This window comes from Gopherus evgoodei, chromosome 4 (genome assembly GCF_007399415.2).
Source record: "Gopherus evgoodei ecotype Sinaloan lineage chromosome 4, rGopEvg1_v1.p, whole genome shotgun sequence".
Taxonomy (NCBI): domain Eukaryota; kingdom Metazoa; phylum Chordata; order Testudines; family Testudinidae; genus Gopherus; species Gopherus evgoodei.
Genome location: NC_044325.1, coordinates 147,106,979 through 147,120,216, shown reverse-complemented (window position 1 = coordinate 147,120,216; position 13,238 = coordinate 147,106,979). Strand labels below are relative to the sequence as shown.

Below are 13,238 nucleotides of genomic sequence, written 5' to 3'. Positions count from 1 at the left end.
TTTTTTCAGATTTGCCCATCTATGGTTATGAACAAGGTCACCAATAACAAAATTTCTCCACAAGACAAAGAAACACCAAGGATAGGAATCAAAATTTCCATATGGAAGCATAAAGTCACGCTCGTCTGGAAGCCCCATTTCCTAGTAATGTGACTATTTTGGTACTAGATTTCCACAATTCTTTACCTTATCAATGTGAAAAATTAAAACAGATGTGCGCACACACAGACACGCACACGTTTGAATTGTCCTGTTTGGACTAATCACATTTCACCATAACAGGAACCCATCAGAAAACATCAAGAGAAAAAAACATTATATTGAACAGACTGTACAACCTATGGCTACAAATCTCTATAATTTTCCATGAGTGAGTAGTAGAGTCATAAAGCAGCTTTCTAGAGAATCTCCACCTAAAGGGCCACAATGTATTGCAGGTCAAACAGCATCAAGAAAGATGGTTCCCTTGGAAGCTAGGTGGGTCCAGATGTTCCTGTTCCTTCTCCCGCTTCAAACTAAGAAGAAAAGTCAACTATGCAAGAGAGATTTCATTCCATTATCGGTGTGTATCGACCCCAAACCCATGAGACCTTCCATGCGGGCAGAGAATGGCGCACTGGGGAAGCCCATTCCATACTGTACTGTCTTTTTTCACAATCTTCTCTCTCCAGGGCTGTCGACTGGGAATATTTCACCAGCACAAAACCCACTCTGGAAAATTTTAAATGAAAATGTTTGATATTCAAATAAATGAAGCCCATTTTTAGGGGAAAAAAAGAAAAAACCCTCCATTAACAAGATTCTTTGAAACTAAGGGGTAATTTTAAACAGACTATTTTCATCTTCATATGCACAGCATATGAAATCTTATAACTCATTACAGCACAATGGACCAGACACTCACTTGGTATAAATAACCGTAGCTCTGCTGATGCTGATGGATCCGTGACAACTGACGCCTGGTGATGATCTATCTTGATATTCCCAAACTCTGACATGTAGCGTTCAGGATAGTTGGTCCCATTTCACTGCAAGTTACTTTGTGAGAGAAAATGACGACAACATTTTGGGGTCAAAAGCATCAGCACTTTGAGAACAGAAAAACAATCTTTTCTCCTGGTCGACGGAATGGATTTTGGAGCTTTCCTCAGGTATTAGAATGAATAATAGACCACTCATCTTAGTCTTTGCCCCATAATGTTAAAATTTGTTGCAAGAGAGAGATCTCTCTTTCTTGAACTCAAAGGGATTGTGTAAGGGGTAATGGGAGGTGGGGTTTATTTGTTCTGCCAACACGAGAGGACAGAATTCATAGAATAGCAGGATTGGAAGGGACCTCAGGAGGTATCTAGGCCAACCCCCTGCTCAAAGCAGAACCTGACCCATCCCTAGACGAATTTTACCTCTATTCCCTAGATGGCCACCTCAAGGATTGAACTCACAATACTAGCTTTAGTAGGCCATAACCACTAAGCTATCCCTCCTGAATCTCAAGTCAGGCACAAGTAGAGTGAGTGTGTCGTTAAAATACCAGTTGTATCGCCTGGTCTTCAAATATTGTCCAAGTTCTTAGACATGTTTATGCTTCTTTTTGTCTTTCCCTCTGTGTTATGCAGTTCATGTGTCTGAAAATCCCCCCTAGCAAGAAGCACGTCCAATCACAAATACACTTAGAGGAGCGTGGCAAGATTTTAATCAATATCTGCCAGGATTAGAGCTGTGAAGATGGTTTCTTTCAGAGCAGCAGGACTAGATGTCTGTGTGTCGCACAGCCAAAGGGCAAGGAGCATTCTGCTTCTCAGCGCTGAGCGAGAAGGAACATTTGAAGCAGCAGCATGAGAGAGTCCAGGAGTCCAGTAAAAAGTCAGGCAATGCACCTGCACGTGTCTGTCCGATTCAGATCTCGATTGGGCGCTGTCAAGGGCCCTCAGCAAAGAGCCTGTCATGCCACATGCCATTTAGCTGAGCCCTGGTGGGATCCTTATCAGGCAGGATAATGAGGGTGATGCTGCAGCTGGGAACAGCGAAGATCCTGCCAATGTCCCTAAAGGCCAGGAGGTGACCACACATTACATCAGGATCACCAGTTTGGAGACAATAGCAGTGAGAACTCTGGAGAGGGCGATGTGCCTGGACAGAGACTGGAAGTCCAGGTGGTTACTGCAACTCTCTAACCCCTCCCTCCCATTGTTTTCTAGCGAAATTGGACTTTCAACACTGAAGATTTTGTAGGTTATGGCCAAATAATTTACTGTCCTGGATATTATGCCCTGCATTGCTGGGTGTGTGTGTCTGTGGGGTAGTGCAGATGCTACAACATTTGCATGGCCTCATCTCCCTTCCCCTCCCCTTCACCAGCCTCTGCTGGGCACAATCCCAAGTGGATGCAGAGCACTGGGGGTAAAGGTTTCAGAAAAGCCAGCTTTGCTGTTTATCCAAGAGTTCAGAGTATGGGCTGTATGGCTTGTGCTGAAGCCCACGGTCTGTAGCAAGTTCACAACTAGAAATCAGTGCCTGTCTATCCGTTTCACTGCAGGCAGGCAGGTGGGGGTGGAGGAGTTCAAACACCACTTAGATCAATACTCTCCATCCTAGCTCAGGCTTTGGTTGGTTTCCTCCATTTCCCCCCAATCCTGGTAGCTTATTCTGGGAAGTTTCTCAGGCAGCAGGAATTCTCCATGGCCTTTCAGGAGAACAGAGAGTGCAAACCTGCTCGGTCCTCCATTATAGCCAGGTCCCTACCAAATTCAGGGCTCACTTTGACTCATTTACAAACCCTCTCGCCTTGAAATTGACCGATGTCAACATTTCAGATGTTTCCACCTGACATTTCATGGTATTGTAACCATGGGGGTCCCGACCAAACTGGGAGAATGGGGGAGTTCAGAGGTTGTTGTGAGGGGGTCACAGGATTGTCATCCTCACTTGTGTGTTGCCTTCAGATCTGGGCTCCAAGGGCAGCAGCCAGCAACCTTTCTGAAGCTAGAGGAGGTTCCCAGATGTGCAGGTGGGTCCTTGCTGTTGTCAGCACCTCAGCTCCTACCAACTACTTGGGAGCACCTTGGCTCCTACCATTTTCGGGGCATCCAGAGAAATGGACCCCTGAGCCCCAGAAGGAACTGCAAGGGAAGCCCTGAGCTGTCGCTTCAGATGCCAGGCAGAAGCCCCGAGCCCAGGCACCCAGAGCATCAGCAGGAGTAGGGAGGGGCATGAAAGTCCAGAGCCCAGTGCCCCAGCACGGGCTGACCCCACGGGGGGAGAGGGGGGCAGAACCTCTGAGTCGGGACACCCAGAGATGTGACTGGAGCAGAAGCTGCCAGGGCCAAAGCCCTAAGCCCAACGCCGGGCTGATGCAGCGCACTCACTTCTGCATTGCCTCTGCAGGTGCATCTGATATCCCCACAGAGAGGAAGTCCTGTCACCAGCCGGGCAGAGAAACAGCTAGGAGGCCCCTACTGGGTTCTCCTGGCTGGGGGGTCCCAGAAGGACGGGGAGATTGGATTTCACAGGGCAGGACTAATTCGATCTAGCCAAAAAAGGCACAAGAAGAATCAACAGCTGCCAGCTGATGCCAGAGAAATTCAAATGAGACATAGGCACACATTTTTGAAGGAGACTAGCCACTGGAACAAATTACCCAGGGGAGAGGTGGAGTCTCTGTTTCCTGGTGTCTCACGTCACAACTGCCTGCCATTCTGGAAGGTGCCTTTTAGTGAATTACAAGCAATTGGGCTTAATATGGTGCAAAATGTGTGAAATTTCATAGTCTGTGAAATTTCATAGTCTGTGAAATAGAGGCCAGATTAGGAGATCGAATTGTTTCATAACCTCTATGAAAAGCTCAGTGTGGGGCTAGGAACAGACCCTGCTGTTTTACTGGGTATCCTGCTCGCTCCCCAGAATCAATAATGAGCAAGTGGGGTGATCCGGGGTGCAGCTCAAACATCCAGCTAGGCTGGCCAGGGGCAGGCGTCAGGCCTGCCAGGGAAAGGTGGGTCTGGCAGTGACTTCACAAAAGCTTTTGGCAGGAACTCAGCCCATTCAGCAAAGACAATGAGTTGGGAATTGGTCCTGCTTTGAGCAGGGGGTTGGACTAGATGACCTCCTAAGGTCCCTTCAAACCCTCATATTCTATGATTCTATGAATGAGGCATCTGTGACCTCACAGAGCTCCCTTGACATCAGCCAGGCAGGACAGGGATGTGGGGCAGAGGAAACCTCAGAGAGCCCTGTAGCCTTGCTGCAGCAAGCCTCCATCTTCACTTCACCAGATAAAGGTTATGAGCAGACAATGGCTGGAAGTTGAAGCTAGACCAATACACATTGGAAATAAGGCGAGGAGCATTTTTAACATCAGAGTTTGGAGCAATTCACTGAGGGTTGTGCTGGATTTTCCACAACTGGCCTATTTTAAAATCAAGCTTGGGTGTTTTACTAAAAAATCTTCTCTAATTCCTATGGGAATTATTTTGAGGCACATTCTATGGCCTGTTAAGATAAGTTCCAGTCTGCATACTAAAAGACTTGCCCATACCGGTATTGCCCTGGCCTCTTCCTGTGTCATTAAGTGTTAAAGGCATTCTGAACTATATGCATTTCCTCACCTTTTGGGGGTGAAGCCAGACTTTCAGGCACCTGCTCCCCTACTTGGTGTAAACTTTGCTTGTACCAATCAGAAACGAACACACACAATTTTTGGGCCCCGTCCCCTATGACACTTCTATGATGTCATAGTGGGTATTTTAGGCTGGTCTGCCATGTGCAGGCAGAAGAGGAGAAAGAAAAACGAATCCTGTGTACCTTGTACACACCCGTAACCGAGCCTGATCACCTCGAAGCCTCTCTCAGCTCACGTGTTTTAAGCAGAGTTTCTACGTTTGCCGGTCGTTATGAGTTGGTTTGTATTCGTAAGTATTGGTTATTACTAAATGCTGCATTCGTGTTTATAAATATTGTTTACTGCATCTTTGTTTATAAATATTGTTTAATAGTAAATACTTTAGCCATTGTATGTTTTAAGTTCCATTAACCCTATTAGCTAATCATACACTGCTCTCCTACCCCTTGTAACTATCCCCAATAAAACTTTTAATTAATTAATTTTAGTTGTGTGCGTGCCTGCAGTTTGCATCGTGACCCAGACCCTCCTTGCATCCCTTACCTATACAGTCTATTGCCACGTGCAGCCTGGTAAATAACAGCTCTGCATTCTTCTTTCGCTCCTAAAAGTACGTGGCAATCTACATGGCGTCACGAACAGGATGCACGGAGGTTGGGCCATGCCCATGGCACACTGCAGATCGCACAGATAATGAAACTGAACAGTTCCAACATTTGAAGTTTCACCTTCTTACTAGCCAAAATTCGACTAATCCAAAAATAGAATGGATCTGTTCTCTTGGCTCGGGCAAAACTCTAAAAGGTTATACTGTACCATTAACCCTGGCAGATATGGGTTGCCTCCTTCGGTGCCACCCGAGCTTTAGGTGTCAGCCAGCCGATTGTTCCCTGCAGCCTCAGTGCACGGAGACTGTGGAAAACCTCGGTGCTGCAGATCCCTCTCAACTTTGGAGAGAATGTAGCAACATTGTTAAAAAATCTGGAGGCACCGTTTCCAAATTAATTCCCCCACCTCGGGTAATACCTGCTGATCCGGCACATAAATTATTATGCCAAATGACAAAAGAATTAAATTTGATTAAGAAAACCAAAAAATTGCGACCCGATGAATATAAATCTGAGGATGTTTCCACCGTCCTGTTTAGCATGATATGCAAGGCCCTCGATCTGTGTTCTGTCCTCCATGGAGGCACAATGTTTGCAGCTAAACAGGCAGCCCCAGGCTCTCCTAAAGGTAATAATGAGAAGAAGACAGAAAAGGTAGAGCCCATCACTACCCCCCCCCCCCCAAGTCCCTCTCGGAAAATTTTGCCACCCCCATATGAAGCTCCTAAAACTCCTCTGTATCCAGCTCTGCCAACAGCTCCAGAATTTGCAGAATCTGAAACCGTAGCGGAAGCTTTGCCTATTGCAATAACTAAAACTAAAATAGACGCACAAACAGGCAACACCACGCAGGTTACTGAACTGCGAACACGTACTAAGGCCGAACTTAGAGTTTTTAAAGGAAACGCAACGAAAAGCCGACGAGGCACCCATGGTTTGGGTCGGGCGGCTAGCCTTAGAACACGGAACAGAACTGGTGGACCGCGAGGAGGCCGGCACCTTAGCCAAAACGGCCAATTGGGCACGAGGCTTCCCGGGTCACCCTTTATTAAATAATCGCATTTGGCCACTTACCACCCCGGCAGCTGCCATTTTAGCAATGAAAGGCAGTTTTAAAGGTTTATATATCCCTCCGGCAACCTTAGTTACTCCACACGATCTAATATGGGCAATTGCAGGAGCTTCCATAGCCCTGGGGGATCCAATACAAAATCCACTTAATTTAACTATTCAACAGCAATTGGTGGCCACACCCTTTATATACGTTACTGATCCCACCCAAATTGCTGTCTCAGCAGAGGCGGTTAATTTGGCATTAGAAGCTGCCCCTGGAGCTGACACCGGTACCATGCTGCACTTGCATGCGGCCGTTCGCAGACCCATCTTAACGTTATTTGAAGTGGTTAGTAAAATTAAGTTGTTACTGCCACCCCCGCCTGTTGTTCTCCCAGTTGATTCACCACCAAAAAACCCTCCAAAAAGTCAGTTTAATCCCCCAAAATATCCTGAGCGAACTAAAGCTGAACGGGCACTATTTGGCTTCCTTCTTAACAAAGGGATCCCCAAAGAAGCCCTACGTAAAATGTCAAACCAAGAGCAGCAAAATGTAGCCGAACAGCTAGGCTGGAAAAATTGGGAGGACTATGTTAGGACAAAAAACGAACAGGGGCCGGATGCTGCCTGGCCCAAATTAAAGATCCCACCGATGAACGCCCATACGCCACCCTGTTAGTTAACAGTGACACCCCCACTTCCTTTTTATTAGACACTGGAGCTCAAGTTAGCGTTATTGAGCCCAACGTTCCCCACTGTCCTACTGGCTCCTTTATGTTTGTTCAAGGTCTCAATGCAGTACAAGAAAAACCCGTGGTTTGGGTTAAAATTGCCCACGGAAAATACCTAAGAAAAATAAAAGCCTTGTTGGGATCAAAAAACCTGCTAGGTGTCTCAGATATTAAAAAATTTAAACTGCATGATCAAATTCTGCAAGCCCTCCCTATAACCGTAGGCGATCACTCCCCCTATACCCCCGAAGTAGTTAACTCCCAGCCATGGAAATTTTCCCCTATTCCCACAAAATCTGAAGGGCTTCCCCTTATTGAAGCTTTGCTCACTCAGCTTCTAGAAGAAAAAAAAAATAGAAAGGGTCACTGCATCCACCTTTCTGTCCACGGGTTGGGGTATTCCCAAGCCCAGCGATCCCTCTAAATATCGCCTTGTCATTGATTACAGACAAGCTAACAGCCGTGTAAAGCCTATCGCATTTTCCAGCTCTGCCACCATTCCCGAAATACAGCAGCAACTAAGCGATGCAAGTAATCAGTGGGCATGTACTCTTGATTTAAAAGATATGTTTTACCAAATCCCACTCCAGGACACACAAGGAATCTTAAACTTTGCTTTTAAGGGCGTCCAATATAAATGGAAAGTTTGCCCACAGGGGTTCTGTAATTCTCCTGCACTTGCATCGTCCCATCTCAATATCATATTACAAAAGGTAAACCCCCTACAGGATGTGTATGTGCTAACCTATGTAGATGACATTGTCATTTGTGGGCCCAATCCACAAGCAGTTCAAAGTACCACCCAAATGATAATTGATGCATTAGAAGCAGATGGGTGGCAAATTAACAAAACAAAGAGCCACCTGCAGGCCAGCCAGCAATTCTCATTCTTGGGACTCCAATTCACTCCCACCACTCACACCCAAGCCCCAGCCAGTGTATTAGACCCTTGGACAGAAGCCTCTCCACAAAATAAATGAGAGCTTCAGCAGCTATTAGGTCTCCTTAATTATCACCGCCAATATATCCCGGCACAGCTAATTTTTAACCTAGAAATCCTACAAAGCTCTCTCTCTTCTAAACGCTCCCGAGAAGTATGGAACACATCAGCACAACAAAGCTTAGAGAAACTAGCTGGCTGGTTCGCCTCTAACCCCCACCTCGCCCGTTTTAATTCCCAAGAACCCCTCAACATCAATTTGTTTATTACAAAACACCATGTAGGGTTCACTGTACTGCAACATGGTAACACTATTTACAATTGGGCCCATCGCCTGTCTGGACCTCAGTACAACTATGGTCTAGTGGGAAAAATGCTACTGGCTGCATCCAGTGCGCGTCACTGGTCCCAACTCCCTATCCCAGGTACCCTGTCTGGACCATGTGTTCATTTAATCCCGTGGCTTACAAGTACCCCTCCACCCGAGTTTCATGGCACTACTCGCACCTGGCAGCTTCTATGTTTCCAGGTTGAGGTAGCTTGGCAGGCATGGACCCTAACTCCCAGCGATAACATCTTAGCCCCCCTACCCCTTCACCAACCGTTATGCACTGAAGTAAAATATGATCCCTGGGTTGTGTCTGACGGGGGCACCTCACCATCCCCTAGGGCAGGAGTTCTTTGTTCCCTATGTAATCACTTTAATGTGCAGTTGCTGCCCCCCTCCTGCTCCGCACAAGAATGCGAGGTGCAGGGCGTTCTTTTAGCTGCCCAACATGTTGCTAATGCCCACTCTGCCAACAAGCAAGTTGTTTTAGGTATCGATTCTCAATTTTGTTTAGACATTTTAATTGAGCAAGCCGCTCCCTCAGCTTTTGTTAAATTGTGGGACCAAATTTTTGCCCTAATTCGTAAATTCTCTCACCCTTGGTTCGTTACGCACTGTCCCTCCCATCGACCAGACTCTAACCCCCTGCATTCCAGTCTTGATAAAAGAATGAGAGAGGTCTCCCAAGTTCATATGGCAAATCCCACCGTACAGGCAGACCCGCTGTTGCGCTGGCTCCACGAAGAATGGGGACACTTACCACCCACAAAATTGTACGGCCTGTTATCTAGCTTTTCTAACCAAAAGCCTGACGTTAGCCGCAGTCAGTGCGAGCTCATTGTTCAGTCCTGCTTGCAGTGTGTGCAGGTAAAAACTATGAATTGTCCCCGATATGAGCGCTCTGCATACGCTGCAGAACACTTTGCCCCAGGTAGTACGTGGCAAGTTGACTTAATAGGACCCTTGCCAGGTGCTCATCGTTTTCCAAAAGTCTTAGTTACTGTCGATCTGGGGTCTCGACAAACCTTTTGTGTTCCTCTTAATAAAACCAATGCTGCTTCTGTCGCTGTGGCTCTTAAGCAAACAGCAGCTGCCTGGGGCACTCCCACTGAAGTCCAAGCAGATGGTGGACCACCCTTTACCAGCAAAAGCATTGAACAGCTCATTTTCGGATGGGGGGCTTCCCTTCACATCCATACTAAATATCATCCTCAAAGTAATGGTGTAGTAGAGCGAAAAATCACACTCCTTACAACTATGTTGCGAACAGCAAACCCCAACCCTGATTTTAAAAACTGGAGCTCATTTTTACCCCAGGTACTTATCGCACTCAACAAGAGTTACTCTCGCTGGCCTCACATTTCACCTACACCTAAGCCGCCTTGGTCCCCCATGTTTAACACCGGCCAACTGAACCCCAAGCCTCTGGCCATCGAAAACCTATAAAGACCACCATTCTCCGGGCCGGCAAGTACCCTAACACCTACTTAGTGGCTACAAGTACCCCCGGTAACAAGCTAGTTCATCATAACTGGCTCAGCAAATGTAGTTCTTAATAAACAAACTAATGCCCCTGAGCAGGGCTCCTATTATTCTGTTTTACAGGTTATACTGCCCTTCCTCACAACATCTTTGCCCACGGAACCCTTAGGAGAAAGAAGGTGGACTACAAACATGGTTCGCCGCCTACTGGGTGCAGGAGGTCAGTGGAAACCAGTCCCTGTCAGCGCTGAATCCAGAAGATTGTCTTGTTTGCTCTACTCAGTTCTCACCTAAATATCCATTACCCTTTCAATTTGTACCAATAGTTTATAATTTTTCTTCATTTAATTTGTCTAATGTAAATTGTTCTTCCCCCTATGTGCAGTGGGCTGCTTCTAGTGTTTGGAATAATTGTTCTTCACAATTTAATTCTTATGTGTTTCCAGTTCTTAATGCTTCAGGTCGAAGTGATCATTGCTTTCCTTTAATTGATAGTATTAGAGTTCCAGCATCTCATTGTTGGGTTTTTGTTGGTAATAGTTTAACCCCAGCCCCTACTTGGGTGGGTACTTATTCTAATTGTTCTATGTGGAGTTTATCTTATGCTAATACCTCCCTAACTAAACCCACTCTTACTTACACCTACCCCCCTCCCCTTAATTGTTCTTATCGTCTTAATTATAACATTCTTTTTGGAACCTTTTATACCTCAATAACACATACGTATCTGTTCCATGCCCAGCATATGCATCATGCTGAGGCTGCATGTATCAATCGTGCATCCAGCTTTTTCTCCGTGGACAATAATAGGTGGAGCCATACCACAATTTCTTCCTTAAGACCCGGTCATTTTTGGATTTGCGGTAATGTCGCATTTGCTGTGCTTCCTCCCAACCCCCAGGGTATATGCACCATTGGCACCCTGTATCTACAGGGGGGAGGTATTTATACCTTGCCATCTAGCCACCGACACCGTCGTAGTACCCGCTCGTTTTGGACTCGTTTGCAAACAGCAGCTTCCTCCCTCGCCTCCTCTGTTGTTAGTTTTAACCCTGTCGGTTATATGATGTTACGTGATCAAGTGCTGTTTCAATCCCTTGCTATTGAAATGCTTGGCCGAAGTGAAACAAAGTCAGAGGACAGTGGTTTCCTCTGGGCTTGGAATTAATCTGTGGCTCACTGGGGGCATTTGGAATTTGACCATTTTGCTTCCCTCTTCCTCCTTCCCTCTTGTCCCTTCTTCTCAATTGGAAAACGGGCCACCAGAAAAGCCTGATTTCCACCCTGTGCCCCTTCCATTAGCGCTGTAAGCTGAAGGGCATTGTGAGTTTCAAGTGAATTCAGTCAGTCAGTGCTAACTCTCCACAGGTGATTTGCATAAGTCAGTCAATGAACCTGCAGGTTTCTGTGGGAGCGATGCCCAAGGCAGGGCTCAGGCTTCGAGGAGTCAGGGAGTGACAGGTGGCTGAGTTACCTTTGGTGTCACAATGTTACTGCTCAGGTTCCTTTGCCTGCTGCACCACCCGGGCAGTGACTAGCAAGGGGAAGGTTTTGTGGATTTGAAACTTAGAAACCAGGAAGCGCAGAAGAGGAATGGCTTAGACAGTTTGGCAGTAAAATGTAGGTTTTGTGGCAATATCCTGTGCAATTGCTACTGGATCCGGGATGGAGACAGCATTCCTGCCCCTCCCACCGCCTCTTAGCTGGGCCTACATAAAAGAGACCAGTTAGAGTTTTGCACACTTGTTTGTTTAAGACTGAGCAAATAAGGCCCAACAAATTACTGCTAGGATGAATTTTGCTGCCTCCTCTTTTTGAATAGAAGACAAGCAGTTTCTGATTCTCTCAGATGAAATAGTTCTTCTAAAATCAAGGGCAAGACCAATCAATGGCTTTTTCACAACCCAACCCCCCCCCAGAGATTTTTTAAAATTTAAACTGGGTTTTTAAAAATTATATTGAAAATTTTTTTTTTAAAAAACCTATCAAGTATAAAATTTGAAACGATGACAAGTGATGTTAAGGCCTCTAGTTGCTCCAGCCTATTACAGTAATTTAAATAAATACATCTGTGGTATTTTCTTGAAACTGCACCCTCCAGGGAGACTGGAGGGCAGCCTCCATGCTGAGCGCATGGACACTGCTGAAGGTCTCTGCTTGGAGTCTGGCAGAGTGGAAGGGAGCTCTTTCCAGGCCGTTCGATCCTGGCCTTCTGGAAAAGTCCTATTAGAGAACAGTCACTTTCCTAAAAGCAGCAAAGAATCCTGTGGCACCTTATAGACTAACAGACGTTTTGGAGCATGAGCTTTCGTGGGTGAATACCCACTTCATCAGATGCATGTAGTAGAAATTTCCAGGGGCAGGTATATATATTCTAGCTACCCCTCTGATACTAGTCACTTTCCTAGGCAGCCTAACCAGCCCTGCTGTAACATCCTGTCAGACAAGAAGCTCCTCAGTCTCCTCTTACACTCCATGGGTTTCATTGCCAGAGGGCTTTCCCAGAGTGATCTCCTCAGGGACAGTGCTGTTAAAGCAACCAGTTACAAAGCCACTTACTCACAGGCCCATACCCACTCCCAGTGGGTCCAAACCATCTCCTATTAAAGACAGGGGAAGGGCTCCCATTGCCTTCAGTGGAGGGTAGAGGAGGCCCTCAGGTGAGCTGCCCTTTGGCCTTGCCCATCTTCCACAGGCACCCCCTCCCTGTGCTCCCAGAGCACACCCCCTCTTGTACCATGCCACACAGCAGCTTTGCAACAGCACAACACTGGCACATACAAGTGACATGAGGCCACCAAAGCCACTTCTATGTGGGAGAGGGTACAGGCAATGGTGGCTGGACATACAGAGATCATCTCTGAGAATCTGGAGCTGCTCCTCTCCCCACCCACCCCCAGTCAGTGGGAGCAGTTGCTGAGCATAGGAGCACAGCCTGCATGAGGAAATCCAATGGTAACCACCAATAGCTGGAGGAGAAATGTCTCCCTTTCCCTTTTTGGATGGGAAGGGGTCATCTCCTCCATCTCATCTTTCCAGATAGTCAGTACCCACATGCTAAGCCTCTTTGCCTCACCCATCATCTCCCTGCCACATGCCCTTTGTACTTCTCACTTCTCTCCTCCTCCACTGATGGCCTGACATACCTAGCATAAAATATTGTAACCCCTGTGTCCTGCCCACTGACACGCTGCAGCCAGCTGCAAGGGACTGATGCTCTGATGCGGGCAACCAACATTCACCATCTAATTCCTAGTCATAGACTGGCAAAGGAGGGGAGCAAAGCAGCCAGGGGTAATACTCCACATCCCTTTAAGTAACCCAATTAAACACTGGATCAGACCACTTAAAAAATATTTAAGCCTCAAAACCAAGCCCACTTATCTCACTTAATCCCACTTTATAAACCCAGGTTCATTCTGTAGAGTATGCATCAGTAAGTAACGTTAAGATAGAAAACTTTGCAATTGTGAAGAGT

General features: G+C 46.5%; 1 long non-coding RNA gene across 2 annotated transcripts in view; it reads left to right on the top strand.

Moving 5' to 3' along the window:
• The first annotated feature begins 9,923 nt into the window (after nucleotides 1-9,923).
• The window catches only part of LOC115650981, a 31,907-nt gene continuing 28,592 nt past the window's right edge, over nucleotides 9,924-13,238 (top strand). For both annotated transcript variants that reach the window (XR_004000282.1, XR_004000281.1), the window contains exon 1: nucleotides 9,924-9,980. This is a non-coding gene — a long non-coding RNA (uncharacterized LOC115650981). The remainder of the gene's footprint in view (nucleotides 9,981-13,238) is intronic.